The sequence below is a fragment of the Lygodium microphyllum genome, chromosome 5, assembly GCF_053477565.2.
Source record: "Lygodium microphyllum isolate KBCC chromosome 5, Lygodium_microphyllum_v1.1.10, whole genome shotgun sequence".
Lineage (NCBI taxonomy): Eukaryota > Viridiplantae > Streptophyta > Polypodiopsida > Schizaeales > Lygodiaceae > Lygodium > Lygodium microphyllum.
In genome coordinates this window covers 33,891,352-33,917,209 of record NC_141139.1, presented here as the reverse complement: position 1 = coordinate 33,917,209, position 25,858 = coordinate 33,891,352, and the positions used below count along the sequence as shown (strand labels likewise).

The following is a 25,858-nucleotide window of genomic DNA, read 5'->3' as shown; positions in this document are numbered from 1 at the left end:
AACCTTGTGTTTCATTCTAGGTCGAAGCACATTGAGATACAGTACCATTTCATTATCTTGGATGAGACTATTGATGTAGCATATTGCAAGACTGAGGACAACACTCCAGATTCGTGAGCCTTATGCCACATCCAAGATCTGAGAGGGGGTATCAGGGATTTAGTTATCCCTTGGATTGGCATTCTTAGGCTATAGTTGGTACAATCAGTACTGTTAGGCACAGTTATGCATTACCTATCAGCTTTGGGCATTTTCAGCAGTCACTAGGTGCAATCACCTTTTGCCGGGCAGGTCACACATGTTTTAGGTAGGCGGTAGTGCCATGTGGCAATACGGATTCAGATCTATGATGCAGTCCGCCAGTTTGTGTGCAGTTGGTATCTTTTGCTGTGGGTCGGCGAGTTTTGTTGGATGCTCTGATTATTTTTATTGCATTATTTCCAGCTATTTATAGTTGTCGTGTGCCTACCAATCTCACTTGTCATTCAGGTGGAGGATAGAGAGACCAGATTGAGGAGATACTTCGATAGCCTGTTTGTATATATGCCTTCTTCATTTCGGCATTCATTGACTGCAGATTTTTGCGTTCTTCTGTCTCTTTTCTCTCCCCCTCTTCTCTCATGTTCATTGGTTTTCAGTCTTGTCCATACACTCCCGCATGTGTTGCACTTTGACATGGATGGGCTTATGCATTCATTTCCATCTCCTTTCTTCTATATCAATGAGATTTGCACTTTGTGACTCTTGTAGCCAAAGTGCAAGCCCACACCCTCACCAATGCCACTCTCAAAGAACTCTACGGAAAGCCCATGGTGGACTCCTCATTATCACTTATATGCAATATTCTACAAAAGGGAGGCACCACGATGTCAATAACATGAACCTTTTGCCAAAACTCTTCATTTTGGCACAAGTGTTGCATGGCTTTGGCCTCCTTTGTCTCATGCTCGTCCCACTCATTTCATAGAGTGGACACTGCTATCTAGCAAAGGTTGGACTGCAACTCATAAAGGCCCTCCGAAAGCAACCATGTGAAAGCAAATTGATTTGAAGAACACTTCTTCGATGCGAGCTTGCTATGCTCGCAATTACATTGCAAGTATCTTTATCATTCTTGTGAAGAAGGTGACAATCGATGTAGCTTTAAGCACCACCTTCTTCACCCAGTTGAGCACTCCAATATTCTCCATGAGCAAGTCAAGACAGTGGCTTGCACATGGAGTCCATACAATTGGGGGAAACTTGGCCTTCAGCAAGTTGCACATGCACTGACAATTGGATGTGTTGTGAGTAACGACTTTCATGACATTAGAGGGCCCACCTACATGCAAATACAATGTTGAAAGAAAGAAAGAAAGAAAGAAAGAAAGAAGAAAAATCTATATAACACCCTTTGGAGGCGAAATTTGACCTATAGAACAAATCAAATAATTCATTACATTCCACGTCGGGGCACTAGTGCCATGTGGACACATAAAAGTAATAAGGAAATATGAAAAAGGACTAAACTCTAAGTTCTCATGACTCCTGAAAACTTTGATTTCAAACCTTGGGTTTCATTACAAGTGTAAAGGATAGCTGAAATTCACAAGAAACTTTACTTCTGGTCTTCTGGGGAGATGGAGTGCGGAAGTCTTTGATAACTACTTTTTCTCCTTTGTATATTGCCCATTTTCCATTTCTTGTCTCTCTAACTTTGGCTAATTCTATTGATTGATTTTTGAGTTGGAGAGGGATCAACTCATCTGCAATTTGCACTCTTGTTCCTTTGTTTGATCATTGCTACCTGATTTGTCATGTTCGTGTACGTAACCTTAGCTTGTGTACCCTTTGGGGTAATGTGGATAGGGTCCCCCAAGCCTATGAATGGAACAACCTTGTTTAACTATGCTTTTAGTACATATGTTTCCAAGATGATATCTTGCTCAAACTTTGGAGTAAGCTTCTCCTTGTCTCATCTTGCGGAGAGGCCACCAATCCTTATCTCACTCTTGATACTTTCAATCCTCTTATTTTCCTTGATTAGCGACATGACCTCTTTATACTTTGCAGTTGTTCATGCAACTCCTTGATATACTCCTCCTTGATCATTTCTTGTTTCATTTTGTTGCTAGCTCGCGTTGAATTTTTCTTGATCCTTCTAGCAATTATAACTCCCATGATGAAGGTTTTACTCTACTAATGGCAGGATTGAAGATATCAAGAGACTAACTATTGTAGCGAAGGTCTTCTTCTCCATTAGCTGCTGAAAATAGAGGGGGAAGTTAACCTAGTGTACCTCCAGGGGTTTGCCTTCCCCCGTTGGGACTGTTAGAGGTTTTGGGGGGGGGGGGTGCTCTGCCCTTGCTATCTATTTCGAGCCGATGGTCTTATAGGGACTTGGGGTTTGGGAGGGAGAGAGAGAGAGAGAGAGAGAGAGAGAGAGAGAGAGAGAGAGAGAGAGAGAGAGAGCCATAGTTGCTCCGTTCTTGCAGATCGTCTTGTTGCCTTCGTTGCATCTCAGCTTGCTACAGCCTGCTGCGACACATTCCTATTGCCCTGTACTTGTGCCATGCAGGAGTTGCATGCACTTGCAGTGGCTGTTAGACAAAGCTGGGCATCGACTTTCGAGCTATTGGGGGATTTGGTGCTATCTACACAGGGTGTCGCCCTGTTAATCTTGTGACTTGGAGCTGATATGTGACCTCAACAATGACAGAGACAGGTAGAGCCTTGATATGGCGAATATGCGTGAATCAAATGGCATTGATGTGGCTTTTCTTGATCAACATATAGGACATGGGGATGACAAAGATTTGGTGGAGTCGGATGGTGACTCTTTGGCTGAGGATTCAGGGCAGTTGATGGATGGGGAGGAGATGGGAAAACGTCGTAAGATGTCTGTTGATGAACCGGTTTTATGTGCTTCGAATTTGCTTCAGCAAGATATTCATGTTCCTTGCTCATAGACTGATGGGTCTCTTTAGTTTATGCTTGCCACTGCCAACAATCTTATGTCGGATTATGTTCATGCCAATGAGGGTAAAGCAAGGTGTTTACCGGAAGGGGATCACATGGCTGTTGTCATGGGAACTGACTTGGTTTTACAGCAGATTGCTGCTTTCCATGAGAGGGCAGCCATCTTTTACTTTACGGGAAGGATTCCTTTGATTACTAAGATCCGTGCTTGGTTGCAGTCCATGCTTGTTAGTGTTGATGTGCGTCAAGATGATGTTTTAGGGCAAGTGTAGGTCCCTCTAGTTGAAGAGATTTATGATGGACCGAGAGGGTTTTTTGAAGTCTTTTTTCGTACCCCAAATGTGTGTGCTTGCATTATGCAACGTATTCCTTTGTTCATGGATGGTCAGTTGGTACATATGGTCCCATGGCGGCCTATGGCTGAGTTTCAGGATAGGTGCTTAGGTGGGCATGCCCAATTTGGGTGGAGGTGGTTGATTTTTCTGCACATCTTTGGCGACTTCTTCCTCTGGTTTTGAGAAACCTTGGTGAGGTGTTGGTTGAGCCCTGGTTGGCCTCCCGCAATAGGAATAGGGCTTGTATGTTTTGGGACATAGGGAAACCTTGGCCCGGTTGAGAAACCTTGGTGAGGTGTTGGTTAAGCCCCGGTTGGCCTCCCGCAATAGGAACATGGCTTGTCTGCTTTGGGACATAGGGAAACCTTAGCCAACCAAAATTAGTTTTGAGGTCCATGGAATGCAAATGTTGGTTTATGAGCTTAAATGGGGCACATTTGCTGGACATTATTTTAGATGTGGTCAATTGGGTCATTTTGTTTTTGAATGTGTTAGAAGCCTTGAGGTATTGCAGCGTTCTTTGGATCTTGATATGGATATGCAAGAGCATTCTCCCTAGCAAGTGGCTTAATAGCAAGAGGTGGTTCTTGTGTCTCTTGCCTTGCGTGGACATGATAATGGAAATAAGGATGTCTCCCAAGTTGATATTGAGTGTGCATCGCACTTGGGTGGTTAGAATTTGCCTCCTTAGGAAGATTCTTGGGTCACTATGGTGAGACGTAATGCTAGACAGGAATCTCATTTGACTCTTGCTCACCCAATTTTTGGAATGTATCCAGCAATTTATTGCTTCTTTTAGCTGGAGGGTCCTATCTGGAGGGATGGAAGCATGGGCTGTTTTTAGAGACAATGCACGAGAGTTGTCGTGTCAGTATGGTATTCAGCATGCTTCTTCTTTTCAAGCTGAATTGCAGCATTTGCAAACTTTGTTGGCTCACTTGTTGTCTCTGTGTCAGTCAGGGGATACCACTGATGACTTGCTCACACACATTGAATGGTTGAAATGTAGAGTTCAATCTCTGGAGGAGGAATATACTAAATACAAATTGCTGGCCAAAGCGGAAGCCTTGCATGATAATAACTGTCAATCTCATAAGTTTTTTGCTTGTTTACGACAAAAATACACTCGGGAAAATATTGTATATTTGTTGGATGAGCAAGGTGTTATGGTGACCGATCTTGCTTCCATCATCCAAATGTGTGTTGAGTATTATAAATCTTTGTTGGGACCACAAGAGATTCTTTCAGATGCTGTTTACTCTGCTCGTTGATACATTTGCGATTTGGTTAGCAAGATGGTCCTTCTTGTGGCAATTGATGTCCACCATGGGATTTGGTCCACGTATGACTTCTCTTGTTGATACCATTAGTTAGGGTGCTGTGGCTCGTATTGCACTTAATGGAGGGATCGCATATGAAATTGCCGTGTTTTGGTCTCTTTGGCAAGGCTGCCCTCTTAGTCCTTTGCTATTTGCTTTGGTCACTCATCCAATGCTCTTATTGTTGGATAAGTTGGTTGATCAAGGTGAGATTGTTGGTTTGTCTCTTCCCAATGGTGCCCAACTTTTGGGCCAATCTTTGGCAGATGATTCTTTTATGTTTCTTAAGACTGATCATACTAACATTAATCGAGCTATGGCTACGTGGAATCTCTTTGCTTTAGCGTTGGGACTTCGTATTGATACTCAAAAGTCTACAATGCTTTTTTGTATACAGAGTGATTTGCAAATTTTGGGTTAGCAAGGAGTGGCGATTTCTAAAAAAGATATTACCGGACACTTTGGTTATCCTATTGGTGTGGATGTACCCCCCCGTGCCTTGCTTGATTGGATGTTATCCTGTATACATGATCGGTTCATGTATTGGAAATCTCAAGGCTGGCCTCTTCATGTGACACTTAAAGTTGCTCAATGCATCATGATCAGTATGGTCTCGTTTTTCCTGCCACTACTTCCTTGGACTAAGAAGTCTCTTTTGGAATTGATTCAACTTATTAGATTTATGTTGTGGAAAAAGAAAGGGAATCGTTTGGGCCAAGTGTGGATTTCATGGCAACATGTGACTACTCCTAAAAGGATGGGGGGAGCAACTTTATTGGATGTTAATTTGCATATGGTTGCTTTGAGACTCGCACTTTTGTAGGCATTGTGTGTACAGAGTCATCCCTAGTTAGTTATTGCAAATATTTTCATAGAAAAGACTGGCATCTCTCATGGTAGCGCAATTATTCAAGTTTCTTAGTGGCATGTGCTTAACTCTACAAGGCCTATTAAGGTCTCCTAGCCTTTTCTCCTTTCTCATTCGATTGCATCTTGGTAGGAGATGTTACGTTTTGCAGTTTGGCACCCTCCTGATCTTCACAAGAAGGAGAATTCGTTGCAAGGAGAAGTGCTGGCTACCTCTAGGTCCTTGGATTGGCTTGATAAAGATTTGCTGTGAGATAAGTTTAATCGTATGGCTCGTTTGGGGTTGCAGAGAGTCCATGATGGTGTTATTCCTGGGTAGTCCCGTCTTTATTCTTTCCGACATATTCGTTAGCAATTTCGGGTGCCTCATGGCTATCATGACATTTGGTCATCCATATAGGACAAGCTTCAAAGGTTCTCTCCTTTGCTTGCTTTACTGCCATCGTCTCCCTGGCAAGATTGGATGTTTGTGCTTCTTGATGATTTTGACAAAAGGTCAACTAATCAAATCTATCATTAGATGGTTAAGGTCAAGAGCTGGATCACTGGAAAGACTAATAAATTATGGCATATTCAAGACAACAAAAAGAAGTGGCAAGAAAGATTCCTCCAACTCTGGAAGTCTAAGGTTCCTTATCAGGGTAAAGTGTTTATGTGGAGGTTGCTTATTGGGGGTCTTTCAACTAGGGATGTGTTGTGCGCTCGCAAGATCTCTCGTGGTCGTTTATCTTTTGCACTACATGTGATGAGACATTGCTTTATCTTTTTGTCTCTTGCCATGTTGCTCGACAGATTTAGAGTTTTGTTATCGTGTGTGGTTCTCGACGACTCAGCAGTGGATTTCAGCCTGTTTGTCGATTATGGAAAGGATAGCTTCTATGTCTGCTTTGCAATTAGCTTATTCTTGTCTCTTCCATTTCCTTAAATGGACAGCTTTGTGGCATATTTGGCGTACTCGGAATGCCTTTATTTTTGATTCGGCATCGGGTATCCATGGTCATGTGGCCCGTGTTCGTGGTTTAGTGTTATGGTAGATCTCCTCTATGGTTTTAGCTGATCTGGTTCTTCATATTATTATTTAGACTGGCCAAATTTTTCATGGATAGAACCTATTTATAGGCTAGGCCTTCCTCCTCAATTGTCGCAGCATACTTTGACATTTGCAAGTTGGAGAGAGGAAGCTAGTGTCGATGCCCACTTAGTCGGCGACTCCACTGTTGTATTTGATGGTCTCATGTCTTGGTATATGGACTCCATTTCTTGAGCATCCTTTTGCTGTGCAGTCTATTACAGCAGGTTTACACGCTTCTATCACTACACCCACTTCTCCTTGCTCTGTTGAACTTGATTGAGCCCGATCCAAAGTCGACTCTAATTGAAAAGCATCAAGGTAAAGTTGCAACAATTGAGGATGATTTGCCAAGTCATCCTCTTCCATCCATTTAGTATTTTGAAACTTCACTAGATACCTTCAGGAAACTTTACCCCTATTTTTTCTTTCTTTATGTGCCAAAATCTGCTTAGGTATCAATATGTCATGCAGCTCTTAAACCTTAGGTTGAATTTCAGTAGATGCGTCCTTTGGCATATCACGATTAACAAGCCTCTTCAAATTGACATGAAAGGCATTGTGTATCTGTCAACGCGGAGGTAATTTTAGTTGATATACAACACTGTTGATCCTCTCTTACACTTGGAAGGATGAATAGTATCTTATACTTAACTTCGGATACAATCTCTTTCTTCCTTTCACCTTTTTTAGCCTTGTAAGTGATGCGATCATCCCTCACAACTCTGGTGCCAAAGAGGTGCCAAAGAGGGAGTGTGAAAGGATGGTGAGATGGGACAGTTGAGGCTCATCCATACAAGTATACAAGTGCATAGGTTCTAGAGAGGGACATTTGTGACGCATGAACCAAAGTTTAGTAGGTTCAAATCTTGGGGCTCGGATTGACATCCAGGTTCATAATGAGCTGTTTCTTTGACAATGAGCAAGATTGACTCCTAGTCTTCAGCTCAGATGAGGGGACACTTTGGCGGTCTTGGCCAAAGGCAGGGAATCCATGGTCACATATGTTCAGAGGTATTTTTGATAAGATGGTCTTGTATGTTACTATGAGACACAAACACTAAGATCTGTTATAACTCTCTCTATTTTCAAGAGCTAGTACGATCGACATTGATCTCAGGTTCTCTCTAAGGCACCTTGGTGGTGGCTTGATCACCCACTACTTGGGTATCCATGGTTCTACTCTGGTGGTTCCTTGTTGTATTTGATTATCATTGTATCATTGTATTGTGTCAGACCACCCATGATCTAAGAGAGGGTGTTAGTAGTCTAGTTAGCTCATGTGTGAGTTTGAGCTATGTTTGACATTCTTGGGTATTTTAGGCATTTTATAGTGGTCATATTAGTGATTATTTAGGCATTTATTGCTGGCCGGTCAGCTGCCATATTTGGCACATTTTGGGCCTATTTATTCAGCAGCTCCTCCTCCTCTCATTTAGTCATCATCATTCTTCAGGTGGTCTTCCTGTTGGAGAGAGGAGCCAGTGCCGGTGCCCACACAGCCAATGACTCACTATTATACACATCATTCTCGTGTTTGGTATATGGATCCATTTTCTGAGTACATCTCTGAGTTCTCTTCCTTTGCAGCGTTCTTTTATTCTTTTGTTCTTTTGTTTTCTTTCTCTTATCTCTTGTGTTCACCAATTTATTTCAGCACTTGTCTATGCTTCCATTGCTGCATCACTTCTGACAAGGAGGAGCTAGCAATGTTATACCAACAGGGGGCAATGTTGGAATAGAAGGAGTTGGCGCAGGCAGCACCCAGGTTGCACAGGGCGTAGGGCAAAGAGTACTGGCACTAGCACCGGAGGTGACTATGGCGGACCTGCAAGTGTTGCAAATGGCGATGACCACATGCTGTTGGTGGGGCTGAGCTGACCCAAGAGGTATAGGCATTGCAAGTGGCGGGGCTGAGCTGGCCCTAGAGGAGCAAACATTGCAAGCGATGCTAGACTGAAGGTTGAGCTCAAGACAGAGGTTGAGGAGCTTGAAGAGCTTGGTTGTACAAAACCTGAGCTCTAACACCAAATGTGGGATATAGAGGATCGACGTTCAGATAAGAGTACCAGTTGACAGTGAAGAGTGAGAGAGTGAATTTGAAAAAGAGGATCCTTTCGTGACGCAGACTCCTCCTTGGCTAGAGGATTGGAGTCAGAGTTTGAGGAAGAGGATGACTCATCGGGGGAGTTCGCATCCTACTTCTACTTCTCGTTCTTCTTTCGTGAAGGTGCTAACTCCTTGCAATCCTTCAGCAGCAAGTGATCCTTCTTACCACAACGATAACATTGGGCCTTTGACTTCTTCTTGTCACCCCTCTCTAAAGTTATAAAGGCCTCATTGGAACCTCCATAATGAGATGAGAGCCTCCTCTGCAAATGCAAGGATGTCTCATGCTCAAGCAACATCGAGGATATATGTGTAAAGCTCACAGGTTTAGAGGATGTCTATGCTCTCAAAGCATTCACTGCTCCATCAAACTCTGGGGGAAGCTTGTAGAGTATCGTACCCACTAGATGTGCCTTTGGAAGGGCAAACTGCATGTGTTGAAGTTGTTGGGTTTCACTCACGCCTACGCACTTAGAGGAGTGTCGATGATCAGTAGGACACTGGGGCACTTTTTACTCCCGGTATGGTTTTTTACCCCAGACTTATTGTCTATTTTTGTTATGTGCTTATGTTACACACTTACGGGCACTTCTCGTGTTTGGGTGTGAACACCCCCTTACAACCCTAAGGTTTAAGGATTGTACTTTGTACTTTCAGCTTACACTCTTTCAGTCTATTGCATTAGGTATTGTGCTTCACTCTCCACACTGTCTACTGCTCTCTCAGTGAGCTTCGATCCTCTCACCCTCTCACATTTGGTATCAGAGTTGAGTTGAGTTGAGTAGCTCTGCTCAGCCTCGAGGAGTTCTCGCTTAGTCCAACTTTGCCTTTGGTGGAAGACCACTGGTCCTGCCCGTCTCCTGCAGCAGCTCGTCAGCTGTACCCCCTGCCGCCATTGCCTAGTAGGTCCGCCACATGTACCGCCAGGTCCACCACAACAGCGCCAGGCCCACCTGCACCGCCATGCCCACATTGCCTGCCAATCTGCCTAGGGACACTGCCTGCCACCCTCTGACCTGTTGCCTGTGCCCTGTGCCAACGCCCACGCCGCCCACTAGTTTGCGCCCTCTCGCCTGGACTTTGCCACCCCCGTGGCAGCACTCTCCACGCTTGCCTCTAGCTCGCCATCACCGCTCGCTTGTCTGCTGTCTGTGCTGCGCCCGCCTGTACCAGTGCCCACCTTCCCTAGAGTCGCCAGCCACCAACGTGAGCGTGCTGCCCCGCCTGCAGCTTCTCTTCTGCACTCTGGCCCTAGCCTGGCAGATGCCTGGCCTAGCTCACCCAACAGTTGCTTTGTCCACCATCTGTGCCACCATTCTGCCTTAGAACCAGAGGTACAACATTTTTTTATATTTATTTTTCTATTCCAGATTCATCTCTGGAAAAATAGATTCTACAAGGGCAGGCACAGAAATCAGAGAACGTGTTTGGGACACGATTGATGCTTCTTGGAAAATAAGTCAAGAAATTTGGGGCTTTTGGGATTTTTGAAGACATTGGCACATGTATTGCAGTCTTAGTTAGAGATAGACTATTTTGAACAATTTTGGGGCAAGAAATTTTGGAGTTTTTGCTCATATAGTGTTGCTGAACATTGAATGTACCTTGGACTGCGCGCATTAGAGACAGTTTTGACAGAGTGTATCTCAGTGTACTAATTGCAGCAAGCTATTTGCTGTAATTTGTGGAAATTTTGGAGATTTCTAGGTTGGTCCAGCTTGGACATTGCTCTTTTCCCTTCCCTTGGTATTGATTATCATGGCAAATGAGGGAGAAGATGTATTTACCTATGTATCCAAGGAGGACAGATTGGATGGTAACAACTACTCACTTTGGTCCTTCATGATAAAGAATGTGCTTGTTGCGAAAAATCTTTGGGACTATGTCAGTGGAGAAGAAGTTAGGCCTAAAGTTGTGGCTTTTGCTACTCCTCCTCCAGGAGGACGTGGACAACAGGCACCTAAGCCTATTCAGCCTGCTTCACTTCAGCCACTTCCCCAAAGATTAGGAGCTCAAAAAGCATGGGATACACGGGATGCCCACAGCTGTTGCTCATGACAAATTTGAAGCATTCCGCAATGCTTTAAATTTGATCTCCTTTGATGGATGATCCTTGTATGCTAATCACTTTTCACTCCATAGGGGGTTTGTTGGGTTTGACTCATGACTATGCTCACAGAGGAGTGTTAGTGATCCGCATTAAGACACTGGAGCACTTTGTACTCTCCTTATGAGAGGTTTTTTTCCACAGTTATATTATCTTCTATTTTATTTGTGCTTATGTTACATAATTCGGGCACTTATCGTGTTTATATCTTTTGCATGTGAATACGCATTAACAACTTTAAGATTTAAGGGTTGTACTTTGTACTTTCATTATACTCTTGAAAATTGCATTGGGAGTCGTGTTGTCTTCACTCTCTTACTCTTCACTATTAACTGTGTACTCTTAGCCGACCTTCGATTCTCCATATCCCACAAATCCTGCATGATTTGCTAGTAGCATGGAGGTAATGGATCTCGCGAAGGGGGCCTGAGAGTAGAAGAATCTCTAGGTGGATTAGGAGCGGACAAGAGACCCATCTTAAAAGTCACTATCGCTCAGGGAATAAAGCGAGGAAAGGACTTGGAGTCCGGTGCAAAAAACTACATAATGTTCCACTGATCAAACACTACCTCTTTGCTAATGATCACCTTGTTTGTGTGAGTGCACAGTGGAAAGAGAAAAGTGAACATGGAGAGAAGAAGATAAAGAGAGAATGCAAGAGAGAGAAGGAACAATGTGATTGCAATGGCTGAAGGTACAAGGCTACAACAGTCAAATCTAACATGTAGCTCTACATGTTAGTGTGATTGCAATGGCTAAAGGTACAAGGCTACAAGAGTGAGTCCTAACATGTAGCTCTATATGTTAGTGTCGGGGCTAGATGGTAGCAGGGGAATGAGAGAATAAGGATGGTTGGCTGATCATGAAGTCAATGATGGATAACAAGATTGGAAGGGTAGGCTACCTATTTATAGGCAAATAGTGGAAAAACCCTAAATAGGGTCAAAAGTGCCCAAAAAGAAATGCACTAATGTGTCCTCTATCTAAAGTGTCTAAAACACATAAAATGGTAGATAAATACAATGTTAGAGCTCCTAATGTCCTCGTCTGACTCAAATAGAGGCTCATAGGTAGGAGAAACCGCACAAGACACACATGATTGCTAACATCCTGTCTTAGATCCTGGATGTGGTGGAAGGCCAAAGGAGATGCGGATCTGAGGGTGGCAGGAAGAGTGCCAATGCCGATGAAGTCCACTGATGAAGAATGCCAGCCAAGGAGCAAGATCCCCTCCTCATATTAAAATCATCAGATGGAAGACCACCAAAGGTCAATGGAAACAGAGAGGCCTTGAATGAATCACTCTTGAAAACTCCAGTTGGGAATGGGGGAGCCAAGCCTTTGACCCAGCTATGAGATGGTAGTGCGGAACTATCGAAGGTGCCATAACTTGCATAGAAACAATAGGGACCAAGTGCCAAGTGGCAAGGGATGGTGGCTTGATAACAAGGAAAAGAGGTCGCCTCATAAAGGAACGGCCCAAAGTAGATTGGAAGCCCTGAAGAAACTCCTCATGATCTTCGAAAGCCCCTTTTGAGATACTAAGGGCTAGGAAATCTGGAGCTACATCATCAATATCGTCCCCCTCTGAAAGGGATGGGAGGTATGAGGGAAACATTGGAAGAGATGGTGGGGGATGGGATAGAACTTGTGGGATAAATGGTGCACAATCGGGAATGGGTGCTATGAGAGAAATCTGCCTGGGAGGATTGGCACAATGGAAGGGGAATAAAGCATAGATTGTCCCCTCTCATGCCAACTTGTCACAAAAGTGCCTCCTGTAGAAGAATCGTCAACAAAGATTGCTGGCTCGGTGAAGACGTGGGTCCCGAGTTTAGGAAAGCCATAAATGGAGAGGAGAGGGAAGCCCATGTCCGAAACATCTAGGGCTTCAGGAACGGAGCTTGATGGACGGTCAAACAATAGAGGCAAGGTGCCAACACCACTAATAGGCACCGAAGAGAGATCACGAGTTGTGATGAATCTCTTTGATGGACGGAGATCTTGCAACAAATCACCTCAAGGAGTCCTATGACTTGATGCACCACTATCAATGAGCGAGGGTTGCTCAAAAGATGAGACGGTTGTAGAAGGCTCCTCCACTTGATAAATGTGTGGAAACATGTACTTCGTGGTAATAGTGGGTAACAAAGAAGAGGTAGAAACATTGGTGACAGAAGATGTGAGAATTGTCATAGCTAGGCCCTTTGAAGAAATGTCCGCACCTTTGAAGAAATGTCCGTACCAAGGGATGCAAGCTCATCTTGTAGCTTCTCCATCCTGTGGATGTGATCCCTCATTGTAGGGGAATCTGTGATAGAAAGCTGTTGTAGCTTCTACTCGAGATAATTAATGCCTATATGTCTAGATCCAGAAGAGAGATGCCAATCTCTGCCAAACCTTTTCAGCAAATCTGCTGAATCTGTGGTCACACCATCATGAGGATGCACGGTATGTCAGGGTATAGGGATAGTAACAAAATCCCAATGGTCATAGTCGTCGAGGAGGCACTCCATGCGGCATGATGATAAAGGGTAGTTCCTCCCATCCAACTTGTCGGATGTGGGTAGAGAGGGTAGGACTGACTTCAGCTCGAGAGATGCCATCAATGCCAATCGAGGACTGGAAACCCAAGAAGAATATAGTGGGAAAGAGAGAGAGGATGGTGGTCAGTTTGAATCGTTCCGATCCACGCTATCCCACAAAGCATACGAGTCGGCCATAGAAGTCTTTCAAGAAATACTTGCAAGAAAACAAAGAAGATGCTACCATTGGAAGGAAAACAACCAATAAGAGGTGTCTTGGGAATAATTGGGATCCATCAGGCCACCATACAGAAGAAGACGGACGCAAGTATGGTAAACAGGGAGTATTTGATGCCGAAAGGAACACACAATGCCAAACAAAGAGGGCTAGCGCAGTAAATGTGGATGAAAAATCGATCTTCACCTTGTAAACACAAACAACCAGGGGCTGGTAGAGGACCAGGAGTACCCAGAGTTGCAAGGACCTGCTCTGTGAACGCAGAGAATGAAGATGTAACACCTGCAAATGGCCGCTTAGCTGGTCAAGATGCTGCCCAAGTCTGAAAACAGGCCACCCAGGTCTGTAGGATGGTCCCAGCAGTGAAACACAGCAGAAAAAGAAGTCTGCCCGCCTGTAAACAGGCTGCCCAACAGAGAATAGCTGCCGCCCAGCTGAAAGGAGGGTGCTTTGCTGTAAAATGCAGATGCAGGGGGGTTGCCTGCAGAAGACACAGGCAATGCAGGGCCTGGTCCTGCAGCAACTGTGCTGGGGGCATAGGCAATGCACGGCCTGTCCCGCAGCAACTGTACTGGGGACAGCCTGCAGAAAACTGCAGGCCTGTTTGGTGCCACCCAGCCATGAGAATGGCCGCCTAGCCTATTTGACGCTGTCCCAGTGCAGGATTAGTGCAGCCGGTGGAAGATGGCCACCCAGGTCAAAACACAAGTTTGCTTTGGTCAATGCAGACTTAGAGGGCTGGGAACAGGCCGCCCTGCCTTGTTTGACTCCAGACCCAAGGTTTGCAACGCGCGAGGATGATGCCCGGTGTGGGGGGGAAGAGAGAATCGAGATAGATATTAGAGAGAAACTAGAATAGGGAGACAGATAGTTATGCATAAATCAATCAATTATCATAATGAAAGAAAGTGAAACAAATTTAAAAGGCAATGTATACCTCAATGATAGCTTGTTGAATGTGGCGGTAGATGAATGCGCTTGTCATTTTTCTCCCCCTCTTGCCAATATCTACAGCCCGTGAAAAGTAACTGCCGAGTGGACATGAGATGAGTATGTTGATGATGCCCCATTTCTTATGATCACTCCATCTATCGGTGAGAATGGAGCAACTATATTTTATCCATGCGGCCCGAATAGGATCAAGGGCTTTATCGATCCTCTCCTTCTCTTCATCATTTTTTTTGTCCTCATGTCGTTGTATGTGACACCGGTCCATCCTTCACATGGACCCACATTGGCAATGGCTTTTACCATATTCTTCCATTGCTCTTGCTTTAGGACATTGAATGCAAGATTGCACTTAATCACCATGCGTGGAATTTCAATGTCCGCAAGTCATCGCCTTTCTCTAAGAAAGGCAACCGATCCACGCACATGACTAGGAGCTTGAGAGAGAGAGGATTGTCTCTTTGGCACCGCATGAGCCTTCACTCTTTGTCTTTTACTAGAGCTGGATGCGGATGTGGAGCCCCCACCACCTATGGAGGCCTCTCCCACATCGGTTAAAGATACACCCACATTCGATGCTTCCTCGTTAGTAGGCATAGGAGTTCATGCCGATAAGCCACTTCCTCCTCTTGTGGATCCCCCTCTCATCTTGGCGAGAATCTCCTCCATGATGTTTTGAGGAATCTCCTTGCATGGAGCAACTCGGCTTCTCCAACATCTTTCCAAGCCGAGTTGGACTACTTGTATTGCGCTTCCCACAATACCGCCATGTCCAATGGTGGGAGTTGGACTTCTTTGTGTCCCTCTCCACATGGATCGCGTGCAAATTGAAGGCCTCGTGCTTCTCGCAAGTCATGGTGCTGATGACAGATAGAGGCCCGAGGGAGAGAGAGAGAGTATATTAACGTCTCTAAAAGGCCAATGTGGCCTATGAGACCAAAGCAATATATACAATGATGGTGTGTTTCTCATCTGGAACGAGAAAAGATGAAAAACATGCCTATAAGACTGAAAAAATGAAATAGTGTCCTATAAAAGGGAAACATGTCAATGATCTAAAAGTGAGTAGAAAAAGGAAAACTCTCCATCAATGATATGTCTGTCCTCTAAGGAGGCGTATCTTTGCATGGCTGAGGCGTCTCGGCATCTGTCTCCTATGGCGCTCAATGATGGCTTTAATTTGTCTGTGGTGTGGATGTCTAGGCCTTCGTCCGGGTGGACGTGGGCGCCTAGACCGGCTAAGTGCCACTGCTCTATCCAAAGGGACACCTACAGAAGATGAGGTCCAATGATGATGTACTCCTATAGGCTGTGTGGTAGTAGTAGTGGTATCTGCCATACTCTGTTGTGTATCAGTGAAAAAGTTAGTGACTGCTCTCTGTCTATGTGAGCCGAGCTGTGGGGGCCTCCTACTCCGTAGAATTGTTGCTCTGTGTCTCTGGAGCTCCAAGAGGAAGAATCCCAAGCATCTCTGATCCTCAAACTGCATGATCCGTCTCAGGGGTCCAAAACCCTCTTGAAACAGATAGTGGTATCTACCTCGTATATCATAATATACAATGCATCGGCAGATGTAGTGTTCCTCTGTCTCTGGCTCTCTGTCGCATAGTGGGCATATGCGTTCTTCTGTATGTATACCCTCCCATCTGCTTGTCTCAATCCTCAGGTGGTGGGATGAGGTGCGGATTTGACCAATAACTGTGCGTAGTCTATGAGGCAGCTGTGTGTCCATGTAATTGGGTCGGGTGATGAAACCATCCTCAGATACTTGAAGGAAGTGGGTCTGGTAGTGTGCCATCCTCGTGCCATGGGGGGAGGGGGGTCGGATCCAGGTCTTCTCCGTATCTAACTTTAGTATGTCTGCTCTGATCACATGGTTTAGCTCTGATCGGCTTAGGTCAAGTGTAGGGCAATCCAGGCTATAGTCAAAGGCGGGTAGTCTGTCAATCTGCAGCCCATGTAGACTCATCCATGTACTCATCTGAGCATACCAACAATGTATGTCACCATCTGCTGCTAGTTGTCTAGAAGAGGCCAGGGCTAGCCATGGGTATCTATCTTGGGGGAGCTCCCATAGTCTATGTATGATAGTCACTGCCTGGACCAAGGCCTCAGCCACCATGGGTGATGCTCCCAACTCAGCTCTGATAATCTCATGTGGGGTCCAGCTCTTCGCTCGTATCATACGTGAGATCATCATGACCAATGGTCTTTCCATATGCTCCCACCCGTCATAGTATTCCTTCTCTGGTTCATCCTGGTCTCCCAAAGGCTGTTTCCTCGTGTGAAAGAGACTCAGACCCCAAATAGCTGCCCCATATAGGAGTGTGGGTGTAACCAGGGTGTCAAAAAGGCACAATTTGGTGCGCGGCTTATGAAATTGTATGTGAGCACATTGCCTCTCCAATGCACCTAAGGCTGCATATGCTCTTGCCAAACGAGCCTCTGATGTCTCTCTCCAAGAGAACTGTGGTCCCTTCAATGTGACCCCCAAATAGACATACTGCCGAACCATCTCCACTGGCTCTCCATCAAAAGTAAATTGGTGCTTAGGTCTTGCCACCCAAGCAGCTGAAGTGTTAAATACCATAACTTTAGTTTTCCCAAGGTTCACCTTAAGATCTCTATCTCTGCAAAAAGCTGATAATGCATCCAAGTGTCTATTTAGTCCCTCAGGTGAATCAGATATAAGTATAATGTCGTCGGCATAAAGCAGTAATGGTATCAACACTCCAGCTAGGCTGGCTCCAGCTCCACCAGTCCTGTCCACATATTCTGAAATTTCATCTATGTACAACCCAAATAGTGTCGGTGAAAGTGGACAGCCTTGTTTCACCCCAATGGTGCTATTGATTGTATCTAAGATGCCCTCAGGTCTTCATACTCTACCCGTCATTGTCTCATACAAGGCATAGATACTCCACTGTATCTCTACAGGCACATCAATGTTTTGCATTCTTCTCATGAGTCTCGCACGTGGCACTGTGTCAAAGGCCTTGCGAAAGTCCACAAAACAGCAGTAGATCTTTTTCTTGAATGCCTTGCCTTCTTCGATGATTGCCCTCAATGTAAAGATATGGTCTAGAGTTGTATATCCCCTCCTGAAGCCAGCCTGGCCTTTTGATCTTAGGCCATGCATCTCGGCCCATTCACTCAATGCTTGTTCCATGATAGAGCCATATATCTTGGCCAGCATGTGTCCAATCATGATAGTTCGATAGTTACTAGGTAGCGCGGGGTCTCCACTCTTAAAGAGCGGCACAATAATATGGTCTGATCAACAGGTTGGAAATCCCTCACAATCTGCCCTATTAAAGATGTGAGCCAGCGTTGGTGCCAAAATATCACAGGCATGCGTGAAGTGTTCAGCCACTAAACCATCACGATCTTGGGCTTTTCCATTTTTCAGTTTCCATATGGCATTCCTCACTTTTTTTTCTGTGAAAAATCTGCAATTTGCTGGTCTTGAGGTTGAAGGGAGTGGCATAGGCTCTTGGCCAGGAACATGATAGAGTGTGCAAACATATCCATGCCAATCATCCGGTCTAGTAATCTGTAGGGGTGGCTGGTTCTCATGCATCTTTTTCCATGCTCTCTTGCTGTCTTGCCCCAAGAACATGGAATACATTTCTGTTTCTAGCCTGCTGAGGTATTCCCGCTTCTTTTTGCGTACCAATCGTCTGAAGAGTGTTCGAGCATGCTTATGTGTACATATGCCAAGTGCCATTTCTCGCTGAAAACGTGCTCGTGTCTCTATGCACTCATCATCATACCAGCCATTCTGTGGGGCATTACCTCGTGGAGGTTTATCTGACGGTGTAGTGTGTGGGAAAGCGTAGGCTGCTGAAGTATGTATTATCTCGGCCAACTGTCCTGTAAACTCATCCAGAGCGGCCTGTGTGTCTAGCTCCCTCAATGCATCTCGCACAGTAGTGTTGTATATGTGTGAGGTCGCTTCCACAAAATCATAGCGTGGTAATTTTGGTATGTGTGGCTGTGCTTCGTGTATATGCCCATATTGCATTGTGAAAGCTAGAATAGCATGGTCTGCTGCTAATCCAATTGGTCTGCCTGAGATTTCAAAGCTTTTTATGTCAGGTAGCAAGTTGGGTGATCCAATCAAATAGTCCACTGTGCTTGACCCTTTCTTGTTATTCCAACATGTGAAACCATTAGATCTTGGCCACTGTGGCAGCCCGTTAAGGATGGCCAAACCATGTGCACTTCCCAATGCCAGTAGGTGTGTTCCATATTCTGTTATCTCTCTATCTTGGGCTGATCTAACTAATCCCACTTCATGTAATGCAATATCTCTGAACATCTCATCACTAGTGTCAAAGAAAGCAGATTGGTTGCTTCCTGTGCGTGCATTAAAGTCTCCTGTTAGTAGAACATCCCCAATTCTCATATATCTCATTATGTCCTCATATAGTGGTGTATACGGGGATGCTTCTTTAGGGGCAAACTTAGAGTATGAGGGGGAAAATAGCACATGGCAATATACATGTCTCGAGTTCTGCTTGTACGTAACTTGATCCACATGTATCTTGCCTCTACATCTCTATGTACCACTTGGACTGTATCTTGGAGCTCTTCTCTAAATAGAATTGCCACACCTCCTGATCCCCTCGTCCCTCCAGGCTGCCTAGGCTGATGGCGATATACACTTTCCCATCTATATCCATATACATCAGGTAGACGGCTGTCTTTACATTGATGTGTCTCAGTATACATAGCAATGTCTATCCCTTTGAAAGTATTCTCAAAATAACCTGCATCTGTCTTAAGGGAGCCATTGCAATTCCACAGTGTGAACTTCAGGGTCTCATAGGCCGCGCACCGTCATGCTGTCCTTTTCTCTGTGATGATGACTCTTCCATCTTTGTAGACAGCCCATTTACCTGCTTTCCGTGCCTCTAGAACACGTGGCATATTTTCCCTCCTGTGGGCTATCTGAGCTAGGGTGAGGTCTTCATCTAGGTAGATCTTTTCTCCTTTGAGAGCGATCCTCTTGGAGAGGAAGGCTCTCTTCTTTTCCAAGTCTCCAAACTTCAAGATGAGGAATTTTGTTTTTGTGTCAGCTTTCTCGACTCGCCAAGCCCCAATGATGGGTACATCTGTAGCCACAATTTTGGTGGCAAGAGAGAGAGAGAGAGAGAGAGAGAGAGAGAGAGAGAGAGAGAGAGAGAGAGAGAGAGAGAGAGAGAGAGAGAGAGAGAGAGAGAGAGAGAGAGCTGGTAGCATCGACTTTGGGAGCCCAGACGCGTAAGTGATCTCCATGAAGTTCAATCCAAGAGTCAGCAGCTCTAGGCGCAAGTCCAGGAAGGCTCATTTTACTGCACCTTCAAGCGCATGGCACATTTTGATGAGTGCACCGCTTTCCTCTACACTGCGTAACAAGCATAATGTTCGTTTACTGCCTGTGCGAAAGGATGATGAAGTTAAGGTTGTAAGAGGAACCTTTAAAGGTAGAGAGGGAAAAGTGGTCCAAGTGTATAGACGCAAGTGGGTTATTCATGTGGAGCGTATCACTAGGGAGAAAGTAAATGGGGCAACTATCAATGTTGGTATTGACCCATCTAAAGTAGTCATTATGAAATTGAAATTGGACAAGGACAGGAAAGCTCTTCTTGACAGAAAAGGAAAAGGGAGAATTGCAAAGAAAGGTAAGGGGAAATCTACAGCCGAGGATGTTGCTACTCCCCTTCAAGAAGTTGATTGAAGTGTAAATAGAGAGATGCCTAAAGTTAGTGACTGTGTCTGAGCTCAGATATCACAGTTATCTGATGCTACATGAAGACCTTATGAGTCCCACTGTTGTTTATATGGGTTTTGGCAACCTGGGGTTGTGGTATTGTCTTCATGAGCTGTACTACCTCTTTTTGCAAATTACATTCAGATGTTAGTTGGAAAGGGAGCTGTATAACTCTTCTAGTCGAACTTCTAACTTAAGATGTGTCATGAGGGAGCTATACTAACTTAAGCTAGGCTAGGTGACTTCTCTATGAATTTAGTTTGATAGTCACAGGGTGACAAGAAATTAGAACTTGTTCGGGCTGCTGGTCTTTATTTGTTCTCTGTGAAATGGTAGTCTTGAATGTTTCAGTTCAGGCCTGTAAAAAGAGAGAGAGAGAGCGATGCTCGAGTCTCGACTCTTGAAACTTGAAAGTTGAAATAGAGGGAGAGGCCCGAGGGTTGGGTTAAAGTTGAAAGAGCAAGAGTGAGAGAGCGGAGATGGGAGATGAGAATGGCGAATGCTTTGATAGGGTGCGGGATAGAGGGGATGGGAGATGAGATTTGAGAATGCCAAATGCTTTGATAGGGTGCGCAAAAGAGGGGATGGGAGATGAGAAAATCACAAGTCCATTTAAGATCCAAGAGAGGAAGATGAGAATGGTAAATGCTTGTTGAATTGGTGTGAAAGCATGGAGGAGAGGAGTACCTTTTGTAGATGAGAGGAGTCAAAGTTCAAACAGTCAAAGAAGGTTGCCAATTGGATGGAATCCAAGGAGGGCTGGGGGGGGGGGGGGGGGAGTGCATAGCTAGAAAAGGGGGTGGGATGAGATATCCAAGGCTTCCCGTCCCCCCAAAAAGTGCCACGCAGGCAGGCGGAATGTGCCGGATTAAAGGTAGCAAAACATGAGACGTGGGACGCGTAGACGTGGTGGCGAGAAACGGTCCATTTAAGCGTACAAACCCGTTCGGTACCATACAGATCGTATGGTACGAACAGTATTGTAGGACGTACGGAGACAACTATGAAGGTGAACTCGCTCTCACTATCACTTCTCATGCATTCTACATGACCACCAATTTGGTTATACACTAGTAGCACCCAAGGAGAGAAATATGTAAAGGCATTGGACTTATGCTTGAGGAAGTGCATCCACATGTATCTAGAATGATCATCCATAATTAAAAAGTACAATGGGCTGCCGTTCATGGTGGTGGTGAATGTGGTCCCACAAAGATTAACATGAATCAATCGAAGAGGCGCCTTAGCTCCATGTGAAGGCTGCTGAGGGAATAGGCTATGGTGCTACTTCTTGAGTTGATAAGCTTTACAGATATCCCACGATAGCTTCAGGCGTGGAAGGCCATCAATGATTTGTCGACACGACAACTCATAAAGAGAATGCCAAAGATAGTTAGTGCTTGTAGACTCCCGTGCAATGACTAAAGTGTGGAAGTGATGGAACTTTAAGGTTTTGGTTGTTGGCTCGGTAAGAAACTGTCATATGGTACAAGCCACTAGGTTATGTCTCACTGCGAGCAATCATCACTAAACTGGTTTGAGAGCCAAGGATCTCGATTGTGGTCGCTGTGAAGAAGATTGCTTATCCCAGTTAGCAAAGTTGCTGAATTGATAACGAGTTCATTTCAAGCTATACTATACATTATCTAGCATAGTGTGATTTGAGCTTGGTCAGTGGCAAAACTAATGCTACTGTGAGCTTGAATCTTGACTGAGATGTTGTTGCTAACTTGGACTCTCGTGGCTGCAGGGGCTTGGGATATGAAAATGTCCTCTATGGGGGTCATATGATGAGTAGCTCCATTGTCCACAATCCAAGGAGTAGTTGAAGTACTCTGTTGTGACGTATAGCCTTTGCAATCACCTTGTGGGGAGGCAACTCACAGATTTAGATGAGACTCACATGGCATTGAGAATGATGTTGACTGTGATGGTTGACCGTTGGCAGCATGGGTCTAGCTTTGCTATTGCCCGTGCTAAGGGTTGCCACTTCCTTGACTTCCCTAATGGGGGTTGCTTGACTGAGGGGTGGGGCTTCTAGTCTTACCTTTTGATTCTGTGTCTCTTGCATTTGATCGACACTTGTCGTTGAAGTGGCCAATATTTTGACAATGTTGACAATACTGATTTTGCTTCGGGACATTTTGCCACTTGGGTTTTAGAGATGACTAGGAGTTTCCTTGGTTCTCACTAGCTTGATTTTGATTTTGAATTTGGTTTTGTTTTGGATTTTGATTTGAGTTTTATTTTTGTTTACCCTTCGCTTGCTGCTACTTTTGAGAAGAAGCAAGAAGGATCCCTTTGTAGAGGTTATATTATGAAATTGATTAAACAGTTGATGTAGTAGCTAATACATAGAATATGGGCATAATGGGTTGTGAGATGACCTGTTGTACAAATTCGATGAGAAGGTGATGATATGCAGCCAAGTTGAGTTTCTAGTCATTCCAATCAGTGATTTTAAAGTTTTGGAGCTCATGATCCAAATTGAAATTGAGATAGCAAAACCCTACATCTGGTCGACAATAGTGGAGATAATGAAACAAGTGCGGGATCTAGTTGGGGTTTCATCCCCTGCACAATATCCCATAGGTTTATGTGAGTCAAGGATATGTTTCATTAGGAAGAGGTGGGAGGGGGATAAGTAAGAGGCGGAGGAGGTGGGTAGGGAGGAATAGGTTTAAAATATCCAATCGGTGCCAATTGTTGCGGAGGCACTGGATCATGAAGATTTGCATAAGGTGGCGGTGGTAGTGGAGGTACCAGGATTCGTAAGTCTTGTCCAATTGTCACTTGGGGCACAACAAAATGACCAGAAGCCCCACTAGGTAATGCCATGGAGGCAAATTGTGGAACCTACTGATCCACACTTGGTAATGGCTGGGTGGTATTTCCAGGCCGTAAAAATCCTGAAAGTGTGTATACGAGAGGATGAACCTCCATCATGGAGACACCACTAGATTGAGGAAAAGACGAGGTTCTAAAGGCTGTGCCCAAGGATGAGGGATCCCCCCAGTGTGATGTGTGAAGACATGAAAGATGCACTTAACGGAGGCTAAAAGGATGTGCTGCGGAACCAGTGGGTGGGATGGATGGGAGATTAAATGGATTTGTTATTGCTGTAGTTGTGGGAAATGAGTTAGGTTCGTTTGGTTTATTGAATGAAAATGATGAAAAATATGATTCACAAAAATCAAATTGACCACGAGATGGAAAACCTCAAGGAAAAGACAAAGGAGTACTCACCAATTAACCTTGCAACTTTTGCTTACCTTTCTTGAGTGGAAATGGAAAAATCTATCTTCTTTAGGGCTTACGAACCAATACTTGTGAAGAGTTTCTTCATATGAGCATTACTAATATCTTGTGAAAAAGAGGAAGTAATTTCAAAAGAGTGAGAAATGTTGTTTTGTGTACGTAACATAGGAGTGAATGAAGATGGAGATATGCATTGCATAGAAGAAAGTGGCAAAGAAGTGTAGGGTGTAGATGTAGATGGAATGGGTAGAGAGAAAATGGGTTTGTATTCCATGCTGCAAAATTGTTAGACTGGTGCACCGAATCTAAAGGGAAAAACTCAAATTTAGCTTGAATTTGTTGTTGAGCTCGATACATGAGGATTAGGTCGTATTCAACTTGTGAGATGTCGTATGGTCTATGGACTTCATGGTAGTCTGAAGTCTCTCTAGCCATGTCGGAAGTGGAGAGAACAAGTTGTAAGGCCCACTCTTTCTCGTTTCTCGATGTGCTAGGCTTGAGAGCATCATGATGCAGTGAAGATGTGTGTTGTTGTTTTTGTTCCTTGCGAAGGGCTTTCAGATCAAAGGCCTAGGTTTCTTCAGAGAGATCCTAGCTCTAATACCATGTAAAGAAGTACCCTAACGTAGAAACAGAAATGAAATCATACAACAAAACATAAACTTAACAGAACATAGTTAGGGATAGGGTAACTTAGAGACAATGAACATAGTGAAGATTTGAATGAATGAATAAATACAATACGATGCTCATGCAACAAAAAAACTTAGGGAATGAGAATTGTACTTTGAACTCTTGCATCTCGAGGACTAAGGCAAAGATAATGAGCTAGAGAGTGTGTCGTACTCCTCATGGATCCCAAAATGTAGCAAGCCAATCTACAGATGCCGGACAGCAGCAAACATAGCAAACAATGATGCTAGATGAGTATCGGATAGGCAAGAGAGGGAGAAATCTGCAAAACGCAGTCAGCAAAGCGCTTAGGACCGCTAAGTGGCAGCAGTGGTAGCAAAATGCAGCCTTCTTAGGTGTGAATAGGGGCTGACAGCAGCATATTGCAGCAAATGTAGCAGGTAGGCTGGTTGTGAGCTGTTAGGAAGGGCACATTCTGGACTCATTTGAAGCATCAACAGAATGGGGACATGCCAACATTACCATTCCACTAGGCAATCTCCTAAATCGAGTCCTGACTTTTAAAGATTACCTCCTGAAAATAATTCAACATGACCACCCTAAACCAGAAGAAGTGGCCATGACAACCCATGCTTTAAAGGAAGCAGTTTAGAATATCCAATCCTAGTAGGCTCCTTGTTTGTTCCAATCCTAGTAAGCTCCTTGTCTGATCGGAAGATTTTGGTGATTCCTATTTGATGCAAGGACCAAATTATCCCAAATCTCATGCTTGGCAGTGGATCAAGGGTCAACATCATCACACTGGCAACTTGCCAACAATTGGGATCGATCGATTGGGACCCAATCCCCTTCCTCATGAAGATGGCCGATCAACAATAAGTAAGACCTCTGGGCATAATCAAGTCTATGTGCTTCTTGAAATTGTCACAATTTAGTTTTTGGTTTCCCTAGTAATCTTGAATACGAAGCATGTTGACAAAGATTACTGTCTGCTACTCAGAAGACCTTGACAGGAAGGAACAGCAATAGGAGGCTTAGGCTGCGAGGTAGAGGCTAGAAATAGATGCTGGATGGGTGTAGACAACGTGGGACAACTTTGGCTAAGATGTCCTCTGTGAATGGGGTGTGGGCAGCGAAACTAGGGAGCCTGAAACCTACAAAAACGAGATGGGATTGAATGGATAGTAGCTTGCCTATTTGTAGAACGAGACCTCAAATCTCTCCTTGTTTTAGTTCTCTTGAGCTGCTCCCCTTTTAGGGTTTTTCATTAATTAAGCATTTTTGGGGTTGTTCAAGAGACTCACTCAGCATGTAATGCATATTTTAGCTCAACAAAGGGCACCTGGCAAGCAAACAATTTTCCCATGAGGGACATTGTCCAAGTGGCACCCGCTACATGTGCATTCTCATCATGTAGCGTAGTACTTTATACATCTCATTGTGCAAAGCACACCTGAGCGGATCCTAAGCTGTCTTCACTGGTGGTTCTTTACCGCCTCATCACCATACTTCTTCACCACTTTCCCTCGTCATGGACACCCTTAAGTGGTTGGGTTAGCTTGTTTGTTTTGTGATGTATTGGATCTAATCGTCCCTTTTCATTCTCCCCATGAGGCACAATTACTTGAAAGGCCGCAATCCATATCTATTCTCACCAAAAAAAGAAAAAAATTTCACTATGGTTCCATGTGCCTTTGCGTGTCTTGGTAGGTCATTAGGTAGCCGATTACCACCCTT

General features: G+C 44.5%; 1 protein-coding gene and 2 pseudogenes across 4 annotated transcripts in view; 2 read left to right on the top strand and 1 right to left on the bottom strand.

Annotated features, from left to right (window-relative positions):
* The window catches only part of LOC148035670 (sphere organelles protein-like protein), a 157,127-nt gene that overhangs the window by 15,104 nt on the left and 116,165 nt on the right, over positions 1–25,858 (top strand). The gene's annotated exons all lie outside the window — the stretch shown is intronic.
* Positions 15,563–17,440, bottom strand: LOC148035672 (uncharacterized; annotated as a pseudogene).
* LOC148035671 (large ribosomal subunit protein uL24y pseudogene) lies at positions 19,754–20,197 on the top strand (annotated as a pseudogene).